The sequence below is a fragment of the Tripterygium wilfordii genome, chromosome 17, assembly GCF_013401445.1.
Source record: "Tripterygium wilfordii isolate XIE 37 chromosome 17, ASM1340144v1, whole genome shotgun sequence".
Taxonomy (NCBI): domain Eukaryota; kingdom Viridiplantae; phylum Streptophyta; class Magnoliopsida; order Celastrales; family Celastraceae; genus Tripterygium; species Tripterygium wilfordii.
In genome coordinates, this window is record NC_052248.1 from 5,715,638 (window position 1) to 5,738,068 (window position 22,431).

Here is a 22,431-nt window from a genome sequence, read left to right on the forward strand (position 1 = left end):
CAAGCCATATGGCGTATTTCAGCTAAAGCATTCTTTGCAACACGAAGTGCCCTTGTTTAGGATGCTTTGTTTTCTTGCTTAATTATGATTTGTAATGTTTGATCGTAGTTGTTGTCGATATTCCTTGTTGATGCTTCAATGATGATAACTTTTATTTTAGTTGAATGACATGCACAGCCACTCAAATTTCCTAATTCATATGTCCACTACCTGATGTGTTTCTTGTTTAGTTACTACTGCGTTATCATTTACATATTGACATTCATATCTTGTTATATATTTTCTAATTCTAGTACTTTACTTTTGGCTTAGTCAAGTATTAATATAAGCTTTATGGATATATAATAGGAAGATAAGAAGTGCGCAAAATTCCGCAACCAAGGAATTGAGAATAGGGAGGATCTCTTGTTCCATTTTGGAGGACAAGCAGCCATTGGATTGCGTGCTTTAAATCCTTTTGCCACTGTGTTTCCTCAAACTCCAAATGAAGACATTGAACCCATACAACAAGGTGAAAAGGGAATTGAAGATCTGCTGTTTTCCCAAGATGATGATTCCACTGATCCGGAGTACGATACAAATGTTGAGGTGGCTACCGATATCCAGAGCTCACCAACTCCACCACCTCGTGCTAGCAGGAGGTGCGAGGGATGGCCTGAGCCACTACATATCACCGATATTGTACCAGACATTTTGTCAACAATGTCATGACAAAGTTTAAGGATTCAAAATTGAAAGACACAATTAATATTATGGCTAGAGAGAACCTTCTTGGGACAAGTTTAATTTTTGGATGTCATGGATGAAAGAACTGAAGTTGGAAGTATGGACTTATTTGAAAAATGCTGAGAAAGATAGGTGGGCATTATCATACAATGATGGACATCATGAAGGAAAAGAGTGGCCACCACAAATGTTCACTAATCTTTTGCAAGAAATTGAAAGATCCAAGAGACAACAAATACGAAGGTTCCATCGTGATCCAATGACATTTCAGGTTTCATTAAGAGTACGCTGAACTGAATGTAATCAACAAGGCATATGATCTCGTACAGTTCAGATTGGGGATCAAGCTGAACAACAGAGCTATTCATGCAACATGTGAATGTTGTATCATTGTCCTTGTTTGCATGTTATCTCTTGTTGTTCGGCGAACAACGTAGACTTTTTTTAGTTTGTTGAGTCATATTTCACACTTTGGGCTTCTATCCAATACCAGAAGAAATGACACCAAAGATAAGTGCATAGGAAGCCTCGTATGCCCCGAGTGTGGAATACGACTCCACAAACTGAGAAAAGTCTATGTTGTTCGCCAAACAAGAAGAGATAACATACGAACAAGGACAATGATACAACATTCACATGTTGCATGAATAGCTCTGTTGTTCAGCTTGATCCCCAATTTGAATTGTATGACATTGTGTGCCTTGTTGATTACCTTCAGTTCAGCGTACTCTTGATGAAACCCGAAATGTCGGTGGATCATAATGGAACTTCCGTATCTGTTGTCCCTTTTATCTTTCAATCTTTTGCAAAAGATTAGTCAACACCTGTGACGGCCATTCTTTTTCTTCACATTGATAATTTCTTCATTGATCCTCCAAGTGACAAAATAGTTATTTGACCAATAGAAATTCAATTGCACAAGAGCAGTGATAGACAAAAATCGACAACCTTTTAGGACACTGTTAAAATTTTTTAACATAATGGTAGTTACATTACTATAACGACGTCCATCATTGTATTTTCTCAGCATTTTCTAGATAAGTTTATGCTTCAGGCTTCAGTTATTTCATCGGTGACATCCAAAAGTCAAACTTGTCTCGAGAGGGTTCTTTACCCATCATACCAATTGTGTCTTTCAATTCTGAATCCTTGAACTTTGTCATGATATTGTCGACGAAATGTCTGGCACAATATCTATGGCATGCTAGTGGCTCAGACCATCGCTCGCGTATTATGCTCTTAATGTTGGTATGTCAATAAGATAAACACGTCTCACGACGATCAGTAACATATGCACGGATACAATTTATGAATCATGTTGAGTTAGGATTATTTTCTATATTAACCAAAGCATAACATAACAGGGACAACCCATTATTCGCATCAAATGCAACTGCTATCAACAACTTCTCCTTATACTTTTCATACAAGTGCATGCCATCAATGATTATCAATGGACAACAATACTTGAAGTCTTCAATGGATATCTTGAACGCCCAAAACACAATGCCAAATCTTGCTACTCCGTTATTAAAATTTTATGCTCAAAACAAACAACTGTGCCTGGATTTGCATCTTCAGAGCTTCAGGGAACTATGGCAGTACATGGTATGATGCCTCAAATGTCCCAAATAACTTTTCCATTGCTTTATGTTTTGTCATCTATTCCTTAAAATAAGATACTTGGTAATTCAGCTTGTGTGTTCGCAAAGTTTTAGATAGTTAAAGCATTAGTCTTCAAATTAGCTCGGACAATAAATAAAACCTCATAAACCAGGAATTTATAATCCAACTCTTGGTGCCCTTGTGTTAAGGAAGAATTTATGCATGTTTGTGGTCCTTTTAGCATAGTAATTACCCACATATTCATTGACTCCTACCATTTGCAAATTTTTTCAGTCATTTCAACAATGTCGGTGTTCGAACGCTGAGTCTTGTACTGATAGTTGTTCTCAATGTGTCAGGCTTTCACTCTTGTTTGGCAGATTGTCTTTTGGAGGATCTAGGGTATGGTGGCAGTAAGTATACATGGTGTAATAATTGGCAAGAGGGGGTGATCTATGAGCATCTTGACAGGGCTATTATGAATGCACATTGGAAGAATCTATTTCCTCATGTTGTAGTTTCCCATAATGTTGGCTCTGTGTTGGACCATCTTCCAATCCTTGTGGACTGTAAACCGTGTGCTTTTTGGGGCCATTAAAAAAAGAAGTTCAGATTTGAAGAAATGTGGACTAGTCATGAAAGTTTGGATATGGCAGTGCAGATAGGATGGGAAGGAAGGCCGGGTAATGTTTTGTACAAGATTTCAGGTTTGGCTAAAAATCTTCAGGTCTGGGATAGGATAGTTTTTGGGAGGGTTGCTAGATAGCTTCCGTTAAAACACCAAAGAATGGACTGGCTGCACCAACAGAGTTTTATCGTGGAGAATCGAAATGAGATTCTCTGAAGTCAAAAATAAACGAGTTACTTCACAGGGAAGAGGTGATGTGAAGCAACAATCTCGGGTTGAATGGCTTCAACACGGCAATGGTAATACAAAGCTTTTCCACAAAAAGCTAGTCAAATGAAGAAAAAAGACAAATATCTAGAATAGAAGATGAGTCTGGGAGCTGGGTTCAAAAGAAGGAAAAGGTGACAAATATGTTAAATAGTTTCTTTGAGAACCTTTTCAAGTCTGATAGTCCTCCAAAAGTTGATGTACTTTTTGATGGTATTACTGGATTGGTGTCTCAATACATGAATGAGGGTTTATGTGCAAAATTGAATGAAGAGGATATTAGAACGACGTTGTTTCAAACGCATCCTAGAAAGGCTCCGAGGCTCCATGGTATGCCCCCTATTTTTTTTAGAGATATTGGGATCTTGTCAAGAATGATGTCATTTTCCTGGTGCAAGAGTTTTTTGAAACTGGAAAGATACAAAATCATGTGAATGATACCCACATATGTCTGATTTCGAAGGTGCTTAGTTTAAAACGAGTTACCAAGTTCCGTTCGATTAGCTTGTGTAACGTTATTTGCAAGGTGATATCGAAGGTGTTGGCTAACAGGCTGAAGCCCTTGTTGCCGTTATTGATCTCAAGTTTGCAAAGCGCTTTTGTTAAAGAGGGCTTATCACGGATAATATTCTAATTTCTTTTGAGGTCATGCACCACCTCAAATCTTGTTGCACTAGACAATATCCTTACATGGCTCTAAAATTGGACATGACAAAGGCGTATGATCAGGTTGAGTGGGGTTTTTTAAAATCGGTGATGGGTTCCATGGGTTTCAATGCAAGATGGATTGGTTTGATTATGGAGTGCATTCAATCGGTCCATTATGCTGTAATCATTAATGGGAAATCTAATGGTTCTTGGAAACCGTAGCGGGGTTTACGTCAAGGTGATCTGCTTTCCCCATATTTATTTATTATTTGTGCTGAAGCTTTATCCAGAATGTTTGACGTTGCTCGCCTTAACAACGTGATTCAAGGAGTGCAAGTAGCCCGAGGGGTTCCGAGAATCACACACTTGTTCTTTGCTGATGATAGTTTGTTATTTTACTGCGCAAATGGGGATGAATGTAAGAGGGGCTGTTGGAGGTGGTTCACCGGTATGAGAAACTTTCTGGTCAGCTAGTCAATATACAAAAATCTAATGTCTCTTCTAGTAGGAATGTGGCTGCTTCCACTGTGAATGAAATCACTAGCATTCTTGGGGTGTCGATGGTAAGAATGCATGATCGTTACTTAGGGTTGTCGGCTTTGATTGGTAGATCAAAAATGGAGGTTTTCAACTATATTCGAGATCGTGTTTCCCATGAATAAATGGTTGTAATGAGAAATTACTATCATGTGGGGGAAGGAAAGTTATGCTTAAATTTGTAATTGAAGCAATCCCTTCTTTTGCTATGTCCTATTTCAAACTTCCTAGCATCTTAGTTATACTTCTCAGTGGATTAAGAAGAGGATGGCGTTTGGTGGGGATCCAAAAAAGACCACCGAAAAATGCATTGGCTGGCTGGAGCACTCTAACAAAATCAAAGAAGAATGGTGGCTTGGGGTTTAGAGATTTGGAGTGTTTTTTTTTTTTTTTTTTTTTGAGAGAAATACGAACTTCTATTAAAACAACGCAGCACCATACCTAGAAGAGTAGACTCCTCGATTACAAGATACAAATAAAAACACTCCTACTACATCAAGGGTAAAGGATTGACTCAGGACAACAACAAATGCCACAAACAGGCTAAAATAGAGTTTAAACTCGTTTGAAGAGGCAGGCAGGGGCCTGAAAGCAGCAAAAGCACGATTAAGGATTGCCTTGAAACCTCGCCAGAGAATGGAGCATGTACTGTAGTCTTGAGACATATTCTTTACAACCTGATGCAGAGTAGTTAAAAGACGGACGTCGTCGTCGCCGTCACCGCCAGATAAAGCCTCATCGTTGTCCAAGAAAATCAGATCTTGATGAAAGAGGAGCCAAACCACCATATCGGTGGACGAAACCCTTAGATCTGAAGGAAAATCCATCAGATCTAGAGGGACAAACACAGAACAAAGGAAAACAGACTAAAATTTAAAAAGTAGAGTTGGAGGTGGAGAAAGGTGATTGTGGAGGTGAAGGTGGGTATCGAGGTGGTTAGAGAAAGGGAGTGGGGGTGGTTGGGGGTGGGTGTGGAGGTGAGTGGGGGAGGAGGAGGAGAGACCTCTCCTCCTCCACGGCTGCACTTTTGCTGGAGTAGTTGAGAGAGTTTAGAGAGAGAGAGTTTAGAGAGAGAGAGAGAGAGTTTGGAGTGTTTTAATGATGCGTTACTTGGGAAAAATATTTGGCGGGTGTTAAATTCCCCAACTCATTAGTTGCCCGGCTATTCAAGGCCCATTACTTTCCGACTTGCAATATTCTTCATGCCTTTATTGGAACTAATCCTTCATGTATGTGGCGGAGAATTGGTGCGTAGAGGAAAGATGGAGAGTTGGTAGTGGGTGAGGTATACAAATTGGTGTGAATCCCTGGCTTCCTACCCCTTACAACTTTAAATCGATATCCCCTCTGCCTGATGCAATTGGTGCTAACAGTGTTAATTCTTTGATTATTGATAGCTCTATAACATGGGATATTGAGCGGGTTCAATCTCGTTTCTTGCCATTTGAAGCTGACACCATTCTTTCTATTCCCTTACCACAAGGAAGAGTGATGGATGAAATGATTTGGCATTGAGAACCTAGAGGAAGATATTCTGTGAAGAGTGTTTATCATCAAGCGATGAATTGGAAGAGTCAATCGACTCCAACAACTTCTTCCAATGAGGGGTCGGGCTTTCCCTAGATTAGGCTATGGGAGATTAATGTTCCTGTCAATAGCAATTAATTCCGGATTAATAGAACGTCTTCCCAAACTCATACAAGAGAAAGAATTTCTGCAGAAAAATAAAAACCAATTAGCACAATTGAAAACCTAATTTGACACAAAAAAAAATTGCCCCAATCCCCTGCAACGGCGCCAAAAACTTGATATGTATTTAATTGCAAGCGCACAAATCGCACAAGTAATATAGAGATGAGTAAATTATCGTTTCCACTAGGGATGTATTGGCAATAGAAATCAATGTCAAACAAGCTACAATTATGCAAATTGGGGAAAATGATTCGAGATTGGTCTTGTTTTTAAACTAAATTAAAGCAAAAGAACAAAGACAAATCAAACACAAGTATGTAATCAAAGATGGAAAGCACTAGGGTATTTAATGTCACCTCACCTATACAATTCAATTCCCTCGGTCCCTTAATCCCTAATTCCTCTCTCTATAATGAGAATCGATTTCCCAACCTATTCAATTTCTATTCCTAGATACATCAAACGTATTTTCAACATAAATCCCTGTTATTCCTAACAATCGGATTAATATATCAAAAACCCATTAAGAACTATGGAAATCATTTAGCGATTGCATAAGTCACAAACCTATATTCCTCTGGTTCATACACCCAATGTCATCTTTGGCTTGAGGCAAACCCTAGATATCTCCTTCCGGTCTCAATCTAGGCAAAAAATCAATTGAATGATGGCCAAACATTCAAAAGCATTAATCACACCCATAGACAATCAAGAGAGAGAGAGAGAAATCAAGAAATAAGGAAACCAAGTTTATTGAATCTTCAAGGTTTGGTTACAGTAAGACCCTAGTAAGAAATCTAGCCACTCATGGAAGCAAAAATACATCATTAAACAAAGGAAATCAACCATAGAAACTAGGATAGAAAAGGAGAGAGAAAACGCCCTTGTAGACTCTCTTCTTCTCCAAGCTCCAATGGTGGCTCCAAGCTCTCCAATGGTGGTAGAATGAAACCCAGCTCCAAGAACTCTCCCAAAACCCTATTTTATGCCCTTTATACTTCCCCAAACTCTTATGTCGTTTTCAAAACAAGTTGGGGTCGTTTTGGCTTAAAAACACGTGAATTCAGAACTTTTTCGCGAAACTACTCGTGTTGTGAATAGTATCTCCGATCGATCGGGAATATTTCCAATCGATCGGAAATACAATCTGTCTCCACGAGTTTTTGGGTATTTTGGCAGGTCCGATCGATCGGGAATGGCTCCGATCGATTGGAAATCAGTTCTAGACTCCAAATCTTCATTTTGCACTCTTTTCCTCCCTTTCTTGCCTTGGCACCTACAATATGCAAATATAGTTTTCTTAGGCAATATCAATTCTTAATCTACTCAAAATGGGATGAACTCATGTGTAAAGGATGCACAAATGTATGTATATATTTGGCACATCAAACACCCCCACACTTAACCTTTGCTCGTCCTCGAGCAAATTGAGAATGAATAAAGGAGGGAAAGAGTATTTTCCGTTAAACTCAAATGAAAAATAAAACAACTAAGACCTACTCTAAATAAGCAACTAATCTATGCCACTTTCATAGGGCTCACGATGACACTTTGCATGTGTCACAAGCCTTTAAACCCCTAGGTGCCCCTAGCAGGAGGAGTTGTGTCTCCTAAGGGTTTACCAGAATGATACCCACAAACATTAAACAACTTCAATGCCAAAATTCATGCCATCATCAAGAGTATAAAATGAACTCACAATTGCAACCCTATCCACACTAACAAACCAAACATTAGAGCATTCAAACCAATAAAAGCATTCCTTCAAGAATCTTATCTCATCCCCTTTGCCTATAAATTCAAGAAATGATGCACATAATGGATTTCACTTGATATTTGGCTTCAAAGTAACATAAACAATGACCATGAAGTCTTCCAAGAACAATAAGAATCAAAAAGCAAATACAATGAGCATTTATTCAAACTTCATTCTTATTCACATTTTTTTTCTTTCCTTTTCTTCTCAAAGGTGACTTGTGCAATGCTCAACCTCCTTAAGCTTTCTAAATGACCCATGTAACGAGCTTTCGACCAATGACTCCCAATCCAGTTGGCTTAGGGCACTAGGTGTTAAGACACCCCAACGGATCTAATTACTCTAGTCAAAAAGGCTACGAGGTTAAACTAGTCACCAAGGTACTATAACATTCATTTTCTACCTTTTTACGCGAAACTCATTGCTTGCTAGGCAAGAGGTCCGGTTACTCAGCAGAAAACTTATGAAAGAAACCATTTATTCATAAACACAACTTTTTTTCTCTCTTCTATTTTTCTTTTTCATTGCTCAAGTAGTGCTACTTAGAATCAAATTGATCTCAAACAACCACAAATGTCAAAATCAAGTCATATTTCATACCCCACAATCAAGTGTTCCATATCACAAAAACACAATGGACAAAAAAAATTTCAAGGTAGGAAAACTCAATTGGAAAGAATGTCTATAGCAAGATCCATCAATGCTTCAAAGATCACAAAATTCATCCAAATACATTCAAGAGTGACATGACACAAGGCATTTGAAGTCAAAAATTATTATTTCAAGCAAAAACTAGAAAAACCTAAATTCCCACCCCCACACTTAAAATATGCAATGTCCTCAATGAATGGAATATGTGAAAATAGAAATAAAGAGATAGAGATAGAATAATAAAACTTGGGTTGCCTCCCAAAAGCCCTTGGTTTAAAGTCTTCAGTCCGACTTCCCTTTGTGAATTCAATCGAGATCCTTGAGGGTTGTGGTGTATACTCCCCTTGATGGCTTCTTTAGATTGACATTTGATTGCTTAGGTGCCATGCAAGGAGCACAAGCCTTCATCACCACCGTTTCCTTAGAAAAACCATTTTTCTTCATTTTTTTGGTCTTCCTCTTCTTCTTTTTCTTCCTCTTTTTTTCTCTTCTCCTTGAGATCTTCAACTTGAGACTTTTGAACTTCAATTTCAGCTTGAGAGGCTGCCTTGGGAACTTCATATTCAACTTTTGAATCTTAACATAGGAAAACTTCCACCGGAATATATGGAGCTTCATTCTCAAGAGTGTCGGGGATAACCATGTCAATATGCTCCACTTGGAGGTATTGTTGAGAAACTTCCTCTTGCCCTCTATTGTCAAATACTTTAAAAGTGATTTGGTCACCTCCCGCACCTCTCAAAGTAAGCTTCCCTTTTTCAACATCTATCAAAGCTCTCCCGGTGCTCAAGAATGACCTTCCCAAGATTATGCGAGTAGTAGGGTTGGCCTCCATATCCAAAATAAGAAAATCCACTGGGAACATGAGCTCACCCACCTTTACTACCACATCCTCCACTATGCCAAGAGGGTACTTGGTAGATCTATCCGCCATTTGCAAAGACACTGTGGTTGGACTAATCTCCTTCATCCCAATTTGCTTAGCAACTGATAATGGCATCAAATTGATGCTAGCTCCAAGATCACATAAGGATCTTTCAATCAAGGTGTTTCCAATGGTGCACGGGATTGTGAAACTTCCCAGATCGTCTAGCTTAATTGGGAGCTTTCTTTGCACAATGACACTACACTCCTTGGTAAATTGTATCTTTTCATGCTCCTTCAACCTCCGCTTCTTGGATAAGATCTCCATCATGAACTTGGCGTAGCAACTCTAAGCCTCGGCAAAGGGGATGTTCACTTGAAGCTTTTTGAATACCTCTGATAACTTAGAGAATTGATCATCCTTTTTGTTGTTGCTCTTTAGCCTTTGAGGAAATGGAATTGGAGGCACATAAGTCTTAACTGGAGGTGCAGGAAGAGAACTGTCGGGCCAATCAGGCTCAACTACATATCGTGGCTACACATCTTTCACTTTCACATGAACTGGAATAGGTTGATCGATCGGTTGGGGCTCCAATCGATCGGAATTAGCCTCTGGTAAAGTTTCACCAAAGAGGCCCGATCGATCGGGAACCCCCTCCGATCGATCAAAAATTATCTCTGGACATTTTTCAGCTTCTTTCTCCCCCATTTTCCTGCACTTCTCTTCCTCCTGTAAAATTTTCGCCTTTTCGACATCTAGATCAGAAACATTTTTAACCACCTTACCAGTCCGTAGAGTGATTACCATGCATTTCTCTTTATCTTTCCCTTTTGGATTCACCTCTGATTGGCTTGGCAATGCACCTCTTTCTCTATATGATAAAGTGTTAGTTATTTTCCCCATTTGTATCTCAAGATTCCATATGGAAGCTTCATAGTTTTGCATCAAATTTGCTTGAGCTTGTAAAATGGCATCGGGCATCGGTTTTGCTCATATATTGCTGCGTTCTTGTCATAAATTAGGAAGTATTAGTTGTGAGTGTATTTAGGCCTCCGAGTAGTTTTGAGAACATCTCATCAATATCACTCTTCTTCTCTTGGGGCTGCACTAGATGTTGAGGATTTTGCACATTTTGAGTATTGCTCCAAGAGAAGTTGGGGTGATTCTTATATCCCAGATTGTAGAAGTTGAAATAAGGATCATTGCGGGATTGATTGAAGTTGCCTCCACCAATGACATTCACTTGCTCACTAGAGCTAGAAGAAGAAGCAATAAGACACTCCTCCGTAGGATGACGGCCACAACAATAATCACAAGACATATGGGAAGGTGTGCTTTGCATAGCATGCACTCTTTGAGCTTCATTTAGCGTCAATGCATCAATCTTCTTTGCCATAATAGCCAAGGTGGACATAACTTCATCATCTCTACAACTTCCCCCTTGCTTTGGATTCCCCCTCATCGAGGACCAACAGTTAGTGGTCTTGGCCACTTTATCAAGTAATTCCCGAGCCTCCTCTTGATTTTTGTCATAAAAGAACCTCCCACGGCTGCATCAATAATCTCCTTAGTTCCATACTCAAACCATTGTAAAAGGCTTGATATACCACCCATTCCAGAAGTCCGTGGTTTGGGCAACTTCGAATAATGCCTTTAAAGCACTCCCAAGCCTCATAAAATGTTTCAAGATCTTTTTGAGCAAAAGACATGATATCTGCCCTAATTTACACCGCCTTGGCCAGAGGAAAGAATTTCGCCAAGAATTGCTCCGCCATCTCATCCCAAGTGGTGATAGAATTGGGAGGCAAGAACATCAACCATCCCTTAGCCTTGTCCCCCAAAGAAAATGGGAATAACCTCAACAAGATAGCATCCTTGGAAGCTCTGTTAATCTCAAAAGTAGTGCACACGTGCAAGAAAGAGAGAATATGTACATTGGGCTCTTCATTAGGAAGACCATAGAAATTCATCGAGTTAGAGATAATGTTGATGATAGCCGGCTTGATCTCAAAATTAGTAGCATTGATAGGAGGATAGCGGATGCTTGAAGGAGATGTATCCCAAGTAGGCCTAGCACAATCCACAAGAGAGCGAGAATCAAATTGCCTAGGAGGACCACTATTTCTTCCATTAGCACCTCCACCATTACCATTGCCAACATTAGCATTTAAATCTCCACCGGGCTCACCAGCACTCCTCTTTGCTTGATTGTCTCCCATGCCTTCCATTATATTATTAGTAAGCTCCCGCCTAAGATTGCAAAGTGTCCCCTCAATTTTCAAATCAATATCAATCAATTTCGAATTAAGAGTTCGCCTTCCCAAGCTCATACAAGAGAAAGAATTTCTGCTTAAAAATAGAAACCAATTAACACAATTGAAAACCTAATTTGACAAAAACCAATTGCCTCAATCCTCGGCAACGACGCCAAAAACTTGATGTAAAATATTTGCAAGCGCACAAATCGCACTAGTAATAAAGAGTGAATAAATTATCGTTCCCACGAGGAAGTATTGACAATTGAAATCAATGTCAAACAAACAACAACTATGTAAATTGGGTGAAAAGGATGAGTGGTTGGTTTGTTTTTAACTAAACTAAAACAAAGAACAAAAGAGCAATTAAGTAAACACAAATGTAATCAAAGACGGGAAGCACTAGGGTACTTAATTTCACCTCACCTATCCAATTCAACTCCCTTGGTCCCTTAATCCTTAATTCCTCGCTCAATAATGACAATTGGTCTCCCTAACATATCCAATGCTCTATGTCTAGTCACACCGAAAGTATCTCTATCTCTAATCCATGTTATGTCTAACAATCGGATTCAAAATACAAAGACCCATTAGGATTTGTGGATTAACCATTTAGTGATTGCATAGGTCACGCCCCTATATTTCTATGGTTCATGCACCTTATGTCATCTATGGCTTGAGGCAAACCCTAGAAATCTCCTTCCGGTCTCAATCTAGGCAACAAATCATTTAGATGGTGATCAAGCATCTAAAAACATTAAGCACACCCATAGACAATCAATAAGAGAGAGAAATCAAGAAATAAGGAAACCAAGTTTATTGAATCTTCAAGATTTGGTTACATTAGGACCCTAGTAAAAAAATTTAGTCACTCATACAGTCAAGATACATCATCAAGCAATGAAAATCAACCATAAAAACTAAGATAAAAAAGGAGAGAGAAAACTCCCTTGTGAACCCTCTTCTTCTCCAAGCTCCAATGGTGGCCTCCAAGGTAGAGAATGAATCTCAGCTCCAAGAACACCCCCAAAACCCTATTTTATGCCTTTTTATACTTCCCCAAACTCTTATGTCGTTTTCCAAACAAGTTGGGGTCGTTTTGACTCAAAAATAGGTGAATTCGAAACTTTTTCGCGAAACTGCGCGTGCTGTGAATAGTAACTATGATCGATTGAAAATAGCTTTTGTCTTTACGAATTAAAGGGTATTTTGGCAGGTCCGATCGATTGGAGGTCCATTCCGATCGATTGGAATTCGCTTCTGGAATAAAAATCTTCATTTTGCATTTTTTCCTCCATTTCTTGCCTTGGCACCTACAATATGCAAATATAGCTTTCTTAGGCAATATCAACTCTTAATCAACTCAAAATGGGATGAACTTATGTGTAAAAGATACATAAATGTATGTATATATTTAGCACATCAAAAGGGTATTGATCAGACAAGTACTACTACTACCAGCTCCTCTTGCTTTGTTTTTTTTTAAAAAAGAAGTTTAGAATGAAAGTGAAAAAGAAGGCCCTTATATGTAATGCTTGTGTGACCCCAGAGGATCCAATGTGCTGCTTAATGTGGTAAATGAGTGAGTTACATGGATAGAGGTCAGACGAGTACCATGCTAGCTAGTTGATCATAGAGTGGGTTCTATTAGTAATTCAGATTTCAGAGGTGGTCAAGTTGACCATGGATAAATCTTTTTAACTGAGACCAAGGTGGGATGTCACAAGCCACCAAGGTACCAAGGTATTCCACTACCTATTTACAAAAGGAATTGTATTCTCTCTTTTAATTTTCAAGTCCTGGCTAGTTTTAAAACTAGAGGAATTTACACTAAAAAGAAAATGTCAGAGTTGTGTTCTAATAAGAACAAATCAGAAAAAGTTAGAAATAAGAACAAAGTTATAAACTTACCCTTTATCTTACAAAACACGCTTCTCTCTTCCTCCTTCACTTCTTCTTCCTTGATCTACGCCTCTCCTCTAATTTTCATTGTCTATGTGATAGCTTCTAAGAGGGGTTGGGCAGTGGGTTAGGGAGGGGACATCATGTAGTGTAGTTTCATTGAACGTTCTAACGTTGTATCACTATACAACTACTTAACTTAAAAAGGAGAAGAATTTAGAGCTTATATGTTGTGTCGCATGACACCAAAACTTTAGGTGGATTGTGAGGGATCCTGTTAATGGCCGATACGAAAAAAAGGGCATGTGGCTGATTGAATGTCATGTAGATGATGTGAATGAATTTGATGTCCCATGTTGATGAAGAGATGATGTATGAGCTATAAGTTGTTTGTAACGGCCCATCTCTAAGCCGGGCTCATGGGCCGCTACCCCCAACCCCTCTCCTCATGGCTTAGCTGGTAGCATATGGTGTCTTTGGCCCTATGTTAAAGGGTGTGTGAGATCGGGGGGTCGAGTCTCATCACCAACAACCTTCCTGGGGAAAAGGAGAGGGGTTGGGCTGTCTGGACCATGGATCCTGGAGGTACCCTGGGGCCCGTGTCTGGCAGGGGAACTCTATAAAAAGGCAGTTTTTATGTAACGGCTCATCTCCAAGCCGGGCCCATGGGCCGCTACCCCCAACCCCTCTCCTTTTCCCCAGGCGGGTTGTTGCCCATGGGCCCGGCTTGGAGATGGGCCGTTACATTGTTGTACTAGTTATCACCTTTCAAATGCTTCTTAACTTTGAACTTTTTCGAAACTTCGATTTTTTTTTACGAGTGTGTTGAGGGGAATGTTATGACTTACAAATACCACATTGGTTGGACAAGTCTCAATCAATGGGTTAATAAAGCAAAGCCCATCTCCCTATATACAACAAGGTTTTCTCTTAAGTCTAGTGAGTTGAGCTTTGATCCATAGTGGTTGAGTTCGGCCTTATAATAACTGGCTCAGTAGAACAAAGTCGTGCAAGCCCATATAATCACCAAGAAATCACATATATTCTTGACCGATTCTTTGATTTGAGAGCCTGTATTTTGAAATTTAAAAATTTATCACTTAGTGTCCGCGGACTTTGATGAATATCTGTGGATATTTTCAGACTTCAATGCCCCAAACAAGAATCCAAGATACCTGCAAACATCGACTGCTTTGGATTGTGTACTTTCACATACCAATCACTCATTTTCATTTATACATTTCTAGGTCATTAACAACGGTCGTCTACAAAATCCTCCTCTAAATCGGGTTACACACATGCCACATGTGCATTTTACTCCTTTTCAAACACCCAAAAGCATTAAGTATACCCATAGATAATCAATAAGAGATAGAAATCAAGAAATAAAAAAATCAAGTTTATTGAATAGTTAGTTTACATTAAGACCCTAAAAAGATAATCTAGCCACTCATGGAGTCAAGATACATCATCAAGCAATGAAAATCAACCATAAAAGCAAAGTAAAAGAGGAGAAAAGAAACCCCCTTGTGACCTCTCTTCTTCGCCAAACTCCAATGATGTCCTCCAAGATAGAGAATGAATCTCAGCTCCAAGCCTACCCCCAAAACTATTTTATGCCCTTTTATACTTCCTCAAACTCTTATGTCGTTTCCCTAACAAGTTGCACTTTTTTCCTCCATTTCTTGCATTGGCACCTCCTATAATATGTAAATATAGCTTTCTTAGGCAATATCAACTCTTAATCAACTCAAAATGTGATGAATTTATGTGTAAAAGATACACAAATGTAGGGGTAATAGCACTTTTGGGTACTGAATAATTTGACCCAGTTTAACTCGGGAACCCATTTTTCAAACGTTTCAACTTGAGTATCGAAATTTCAAATTTGTTCCAAAATGCTCACATGGGCAGATTCGGGCATTTAACTCGCTGAGATGGCATTAAAAAATCAAATAATTAATTTTTTATATTATGTGGCAATGATGTGGAATTTTGTAAAAAAAATAAAAAAATCCTACAAATCATTTTTTCCTCAACAGTTAGACCCTAATTTCTCAATCCCCTTCTTCTTTCTCCCACCTCTCCCCACCTCTCCTCCGCCTCCTCTCCAGCTCCACTCATCTTCTGTCACTTCTCAAAGACATGAACAAGAAAACTTAAATTCTATCAGCTCCACTCATCTTCTGCCACTCATCTTCGCGAGTTGTAGCTTGAGAACAACCAAAATTGTTAAGGAGAATAGCAAGGAATGGGCAACAAGGGTGTGATTCTCCAGCTTATCACCTCCGGAATCACCCAGGTATTCCAATCTTCGTCTTCTGATTCTTCAATCATTGGGGTTGTGGAATTGTACTTTTTGGTCAGTCACGGTTGGAGTGGCGGCTGAGCCGATTGGGCCTGGTTTATTCACATCTTCTTTGAATCTCAGATCCATCTCGAGAGGCTCCAGGTAAGTGAAGTTGGCCTTGCTGCCATCTCTAATTTTTCTAATCTAGATATCTTGCACCTTGTCTAAAGATCTTGCACCTTGCTCCAGGTAAGTAATTTTTCGATGAAGCTGTCGATGATGACAGTTTGGTGATGGGTTGGATGTGGGAGGGGGTGGAGGACAAACCAATTCAGAGAAAGATGAATACTTTTGTGGGTTTTTCACTTTTTTGAATTTTTTATATTTTTTTGGATTTGTTTTTCTATGTGTCATTATATATTATTTAAAAAATACAATAAATGTCCAAGTCATCAATTTGTCAGGACCACATTAGCAAAAATCGGTTGAATTTGACTTTTTTTAGGCACATCACGGATTTGACTGACCGAACTGCTTGAAAACTGCCCATGTGAGCATTTTGGAACAAATTTGAAATTTCGATACTCAAGTTGAAACGTTTGAAAAATGAGTTCCCGAGTTGAACTGGGTCAAATTATTCAGTACCCAAAAGTGTTATTACCCCCACAAATGTATGTATATATTTGGCACATCAGGTACTCTCTAACCTTTCCAAAATGGGTCCAATTTATAATTAAATATTATAAAAGATATATTTTTCGTTCAAATTGAGAATGTATAATTAAATTACACTACAATTGAAAACAAATAGTTGGAACATCCCTCCAACTATAAGCATCAAACTCAAATAATTAAAAAAATGAAACGTATGCTAGTAATTTAAAGTATGAGAGTATGTCCTATTCCAACAACCGTTAGTCAAATTATATGGAATGTGTGGAATAAGTAAACAATAATCAACTTACAAAAGTAACGAGGAAAATCCAATAGGGAAAAAATCTCGAATCTATCAAGCGACCAACATTAGAAACAATCCATTATGTGAATAAAGATTACAAAGGTTCTAATCTAAGACACCTTAGTACATCAACTCTTCAGTGTATGTTTCTCCAAAAGCAGGAAGTCAACTTGTGTTTTGACAACTACCAAAGACTTCAATTGAGAAGACAATGTCTGATACTCCACCCACAAGTGAACACTCCACCTAGAGCTGTTTCACACCAATAGACTTCACCAACTCAGTAACATAAAACAAAGAACAAACTTCGAAGCACTTAAGAACTCGTCTTAGTTTGTTCACAAGCTTCGACACCTTCATGTAGTCTTGAACTGCAAATACTCTGATATCGGAGTTTCCTAATTTGTTTAAATCAGAAAACCTGATTTCTAGGAGCTTCCTTTAACTTAAAACTAGGAAACTTAATTACAACGTATTTCCTTTTGTATAAAACCCTAGACAAAGAGTTCATAATTAAAGACAACTCTAAACTAGTATTTTAATACAAAATTCTAGTTAGCAAGAATTAAAACACGCAGTTCCACATCATTGCTGAGCTAAAGCGTAGGGCTTGTTTGGATCTGCTCCTGAAAAACGACTGGAGTAACTTACTTCAGGTTACACTAAACTACTCAGTGGTGTAGGCTATCTCAAGATGCATTCCTATACATCAAACAATTGAACCTTCACAAACACAAATAATCCATCCAAGTGTATTTCACAGTCAATCTGACCACTCACACTGTCATACTTTAGTAGGGTTAAAAACGCAACAAAGTCAAATAAGCAAAAAACTACATTCCACTGCCACTACCACTAGACCCATCTCTATACATGTTTTGTTTCATACGTGCATAAATTTCACATTGTTGTGCAATGAGCCAAGCTTTATCCTCAACAGTGGGGGCTGAATCTGGATTTGACATCATGATTTCTCTCTCTTTTACTTTGTTCTTCTTCCTTCATTGCAATAATCCTCATTTGATCCATTTCTTGCTTTGAAGCAATTCTCATCCTCTCGGCTTCCAATTTGGTATCTATCCTTCCATTGCATTTTTTCTCTTAACTCGTCTTGAAAATGATTTGATTGTTTATTTCTAAAACTGGAGAACTCCAAGAGGAATTTACACAGGAGGACAAAATATGATAGTTGTGTTCAAATACGAACAAGTAAAACAAAGTTTAAAAATAAGGACAAAAGTTATAAACTTACCAAAATGCCATTGTATTACAAAACAAGCTTCTCTCTTCTTCCTTCCCTTCGCTTCTTCTTCTTCTCTCTTATTCCTTGATATGCACCTCTTCTTTCTTCCTCCTTTGTTTCTTCTCTCTTCTTTCTTGATCGACGCTTCTTCTCTCTTCTTCCTTCGCTTGCGACATAGATTGACGTTTATTCTTCTTCTTCCTTGCGATTGAGATCGAGACTTCTTCTTCTTCCCTCACTCACAACAGAGTCAAATTTTCAAAGCAAAGCTTTTGATCTAGAGAGATATAAAGAACGAAAATTATAAGGTCGTCTTTCAATTGTCATTAGCATATATGATATTATATATGTTGCCACAAACTCACATGCAAACGCTCGTATTACAGGCCCCCAATGTTTGCCTGTGGCTATATGTTGACGTTTGACTTTGTTGTGGGGCCCAAATCAACAAAGCGTAAAAAAAGGCGCTCATAAGTGTTAGCACATATGTTCGTCTATATTAGAGATCAACTAATATATGTTTTGGATTTATTGAGATTATATCTAAATAGGCGCGTTGTCTTTCTTCCTTTTTGTATTTTCTTTTTCTTCTAATTCCATTGAAATTTTATCTATTTTGGATATGTTATATGTTTTCCAAAATGTTATATATTTCCTCACAATGTTATATGTTTCATCATACTTTCATCTGTTATAAATTTTCAAATGAATATATCCCAAACACATAACAAAATTAAACCAAATTAGTCTCACCTGCCTAAAAATTTACAAATAAAATATGTAATCAACAACCCATAATGTTTTTTAAAAAATGTATTATTTGTCATAACAAAAAAATATATGTTCATGAATACAATCACAAAATCGAACAAAAAATATCATAAAAAATAAGATGACATCATTACATATCTTCATATTGTGTTTTCCTAACTTTCCACATCTAATACACTGAATTTTCCTTCTTTATTGTAAAAATAAGATATCTGCAAGAAATAGATATTATATATTAGAAACATATAACAAATAACAAACATATATTATAAACACAGATTGTTTATCAGCATGTTGAAAAAGATAATATATTAACATATCTCACGGGAAAGATGACGGTATTTATATCAATAAAATAAACGTGAAATACCGTTTTAATCTTTGTGTACTTTATGAAACAAAACATTTTTTAGTGTATTTATTGAAATAAAATTTGTAATTGAGAGACTTATCACTAATTTTCTCTTTAAACTAAAACATAGGTTAGTTGTAGTAGTTGGAAATCCTACTCACTATTACAAGATAATTTTTTTTTACAAGATAAATTGTATCTGCCTAACAATTGATGTAACGGTAAGTGATAACAATAATAGTTCCAAAAAAAGGTGATAAAAAAAAAGAGTAGTGGGAGAGGTGATCGACCCAAGAACACAAAAATGTACGTGAAATTATTGAATGGAGAGAGAGAGAGAGAGAGATAAAGGTTCAGAATCTCTGATCACGCCATGAAGACTGTCTGAATTCAATTCAGGTTTAAGCATGCGTTGTTTCTTTCTTTACTTTATTTCTTTTATGGGATCACGCAATCCAAATGCACTCTCCCTTTCTTTCTTTCTTTCTTTCTTTCATTCATCCCTCACTGCCACGCGCACACACACACACACGAAATTCAATTTAATTATATTTTATTTGGCCAAAAAAGGTTTATAATAATATTGTACTATATACGTATGTCAACTACATTGTGGGACAATCAAAAATTAAAAATTAATTGAAACACAACAGTGAAAATTTTTAATTTTTTTTATTATTATTATGATTTACTAGAAAGAGTCGAGTGACGCTTCGGGTTAGCAAAACAAAGAGTGGTCGGATTGACTACACAAAGAGCATTGCAGAAAGTACACATTATAATTCAGAAGGAACAAAAAAAAAAAAAAAAAAAAAACAGAGAGAAGAAGGATATCAAATAAAAAAAATAAAACAACTAGTTCCATAGACAACATTTAATGTTGACTTGTAGTTTCACATTAATGATTGAGCTTAAGGATCAATTGACTCTTATTATTATTATTATTATCATCATCTTTTTCAGGTTAAATATTTTTGGGCAAGAGAGGTAAATGAACAATGATCCTAACCAACTCAAAGATTGGCTCATCTGGGTTGACTCATGCATATTTATGATATATAGAGGAAGAGAGAGAGAGAGATACATACATGTGTATTAGTGTATAGTACCATATGAAAATGAAAATATAAGATTTTGTCACAGTGGAATGAATATTTTGTCACAGTGGATGAATATATATATGATGATAAGTAAATAAAATTTAAGGTTTTGTGTTTTTTAACTGTATATTATATTGGTTTAAAATGCTATGCTTAGGAATTGTGTAGAAGGAAAAACAGAGTGTTTCTCTCTCTCTCTCTCTCTTCTGCTTCTCTGTGTTTGCTTTGAATCTCATGCCAATGTGTTTGTAGGTATAAATATATTGCTTTAGAGAATGTTTTGATGTAGAACGGTCTACGGAAGAGTTCCTTGAGAAGTTGGAACATGTTCGAAGAAATCCAAATCGAAATCGGAATTGCAATTGCTGTTTTTGGGAATTAAAGATTTAGTTTCCAACTTTGACCGTCCATAACTTTTGATTCTCTTGTGTGTTTCCTTATTATAATATGTTTCCAATAACTGATTTTGAAGACCTAAAGTTGAGATTCGGAGGGAGATAAAAAAAGGCGTTGTTTTGTAGTCCAACAGAGTTAATTAGGGGTATGTTTGGTATCACTTTTGTTTCTTGTTTTTTGTTTTAGTTTTCAAAAAATAGAAAATAAAAACAAAAAATATTGTTTGTTTGTATTTTTTTTTTTTGATTTTTATGAAAATCAAAAACAGGTTTTCAAAGTTTTTGAAAACAAGAAAAAAAGGTTTTTAAAAATTTTGAAAACAGAACTAGTTACATTTATTATAGATTGCACTTTCTTTAAGATTTAAGATTGCAAATTGCATAGACATTTGAAGACAATGATCAAATATACTTTGGGTTATTGTTTTATTTCTTATCTTTTTTTCTTTATGCTGATGTTTTCAGTGGTGAATTACGTTGCAATAGACAGGGCAAAGGGTGCAATTATGAAAAATATAATAGTGTGGAGATATTCCATTATCATGAAAATAAAAGCATAAACATTTTAGTTTTATGTTTTCAGTTTTAAGTGTTCAACCAAATAAGTTTTCATTTTATGTTTTATGTTTTTGTTTTTTATTTTTGTTTTCAAAATTTTTGGAAGTGATACCAAACACAACCTAAGTTTCCTGCACGTTTTATGTTTCCAATTTTCCAATTCTAGTTTAATTAGGAGTTAAAATAGGGTTTGATTGTTTTGTGAGTCTATAAATAGTCTCATAGACATTTGTAATTGATACATTAAGTTTTATTAATAAAATTCCTTGAGGTTTTCTCAGTTGTTCTTGGTGGATTCCAAGTTTTTTAATTTCGCCGTGAACAAATTCAAGTGTTCTAGCTTCCGCACTGTGTCATGTTTGATAGGGCTAGTGTGTTTGTGTCCTAATTTTATGCAATAGAGTAATCCTTTACAAGTCTTTTTTTAAGTAGAGACAAAAAATTTAAAGTGATGGGAATGTTCCCAACACCTTTGTAGTACAACTCTTTGCCTTTTAGTTTTAATTATATTGAGAGAATTTCTAGTTTAATTTTTAATTTTAAATACCACTGACAGATAACTCACGTTACAACTCAATCCCTGACATTCTAAATTAGCCACTAACCTTATTGAGTCGTGCCACAGTCAAGTTTTTTATTAATTCGGTCAGTCTTTTGACTGACATGGCATAAAAGTCAAAAAAAATTATTTTTTTAAACTAATATTTGCATAGGTGAAAATTTTATTTCTTATAAAATAAGTGGTACTAATCTCTTTTTTATTTTTCCTTCCTTATTTATTCTCCCTTGAGCACCATCACCGCCTCCGATGACAACTTCGTCGTCCAGCTACCATTTTTTACGATCGACTTACCAAAAAATTTCCCCGGACCTTCACCATCAAAACTCAACCTCACCTAACCTAGCCGTCAACAACCTCCTGTTTGGCCAAAAAGTCCCATGGAAGTATGAAAGTTTATCAATTAAAAGGCTCTATCCGGCCATCCGAGTTGCCTCCGGGGCCGGTGGCTACCACCACCAATTAACTCCCCGACACGAGGCCGACCATACTCACCCATTTTTCGGCAAGAATAGCCACCGGGATAAGAAGACCCAATGTTTACCCGAATTGGTCAAATGTGACCCATTTGGACATGACTGGATTTGGGGAATTTGGCACTATTTCAGAGAGTATTTGGGGAAGAGAGATGCAGTTCTACAAGAAAAATTCATGAGCACCGTATTGGATTTAG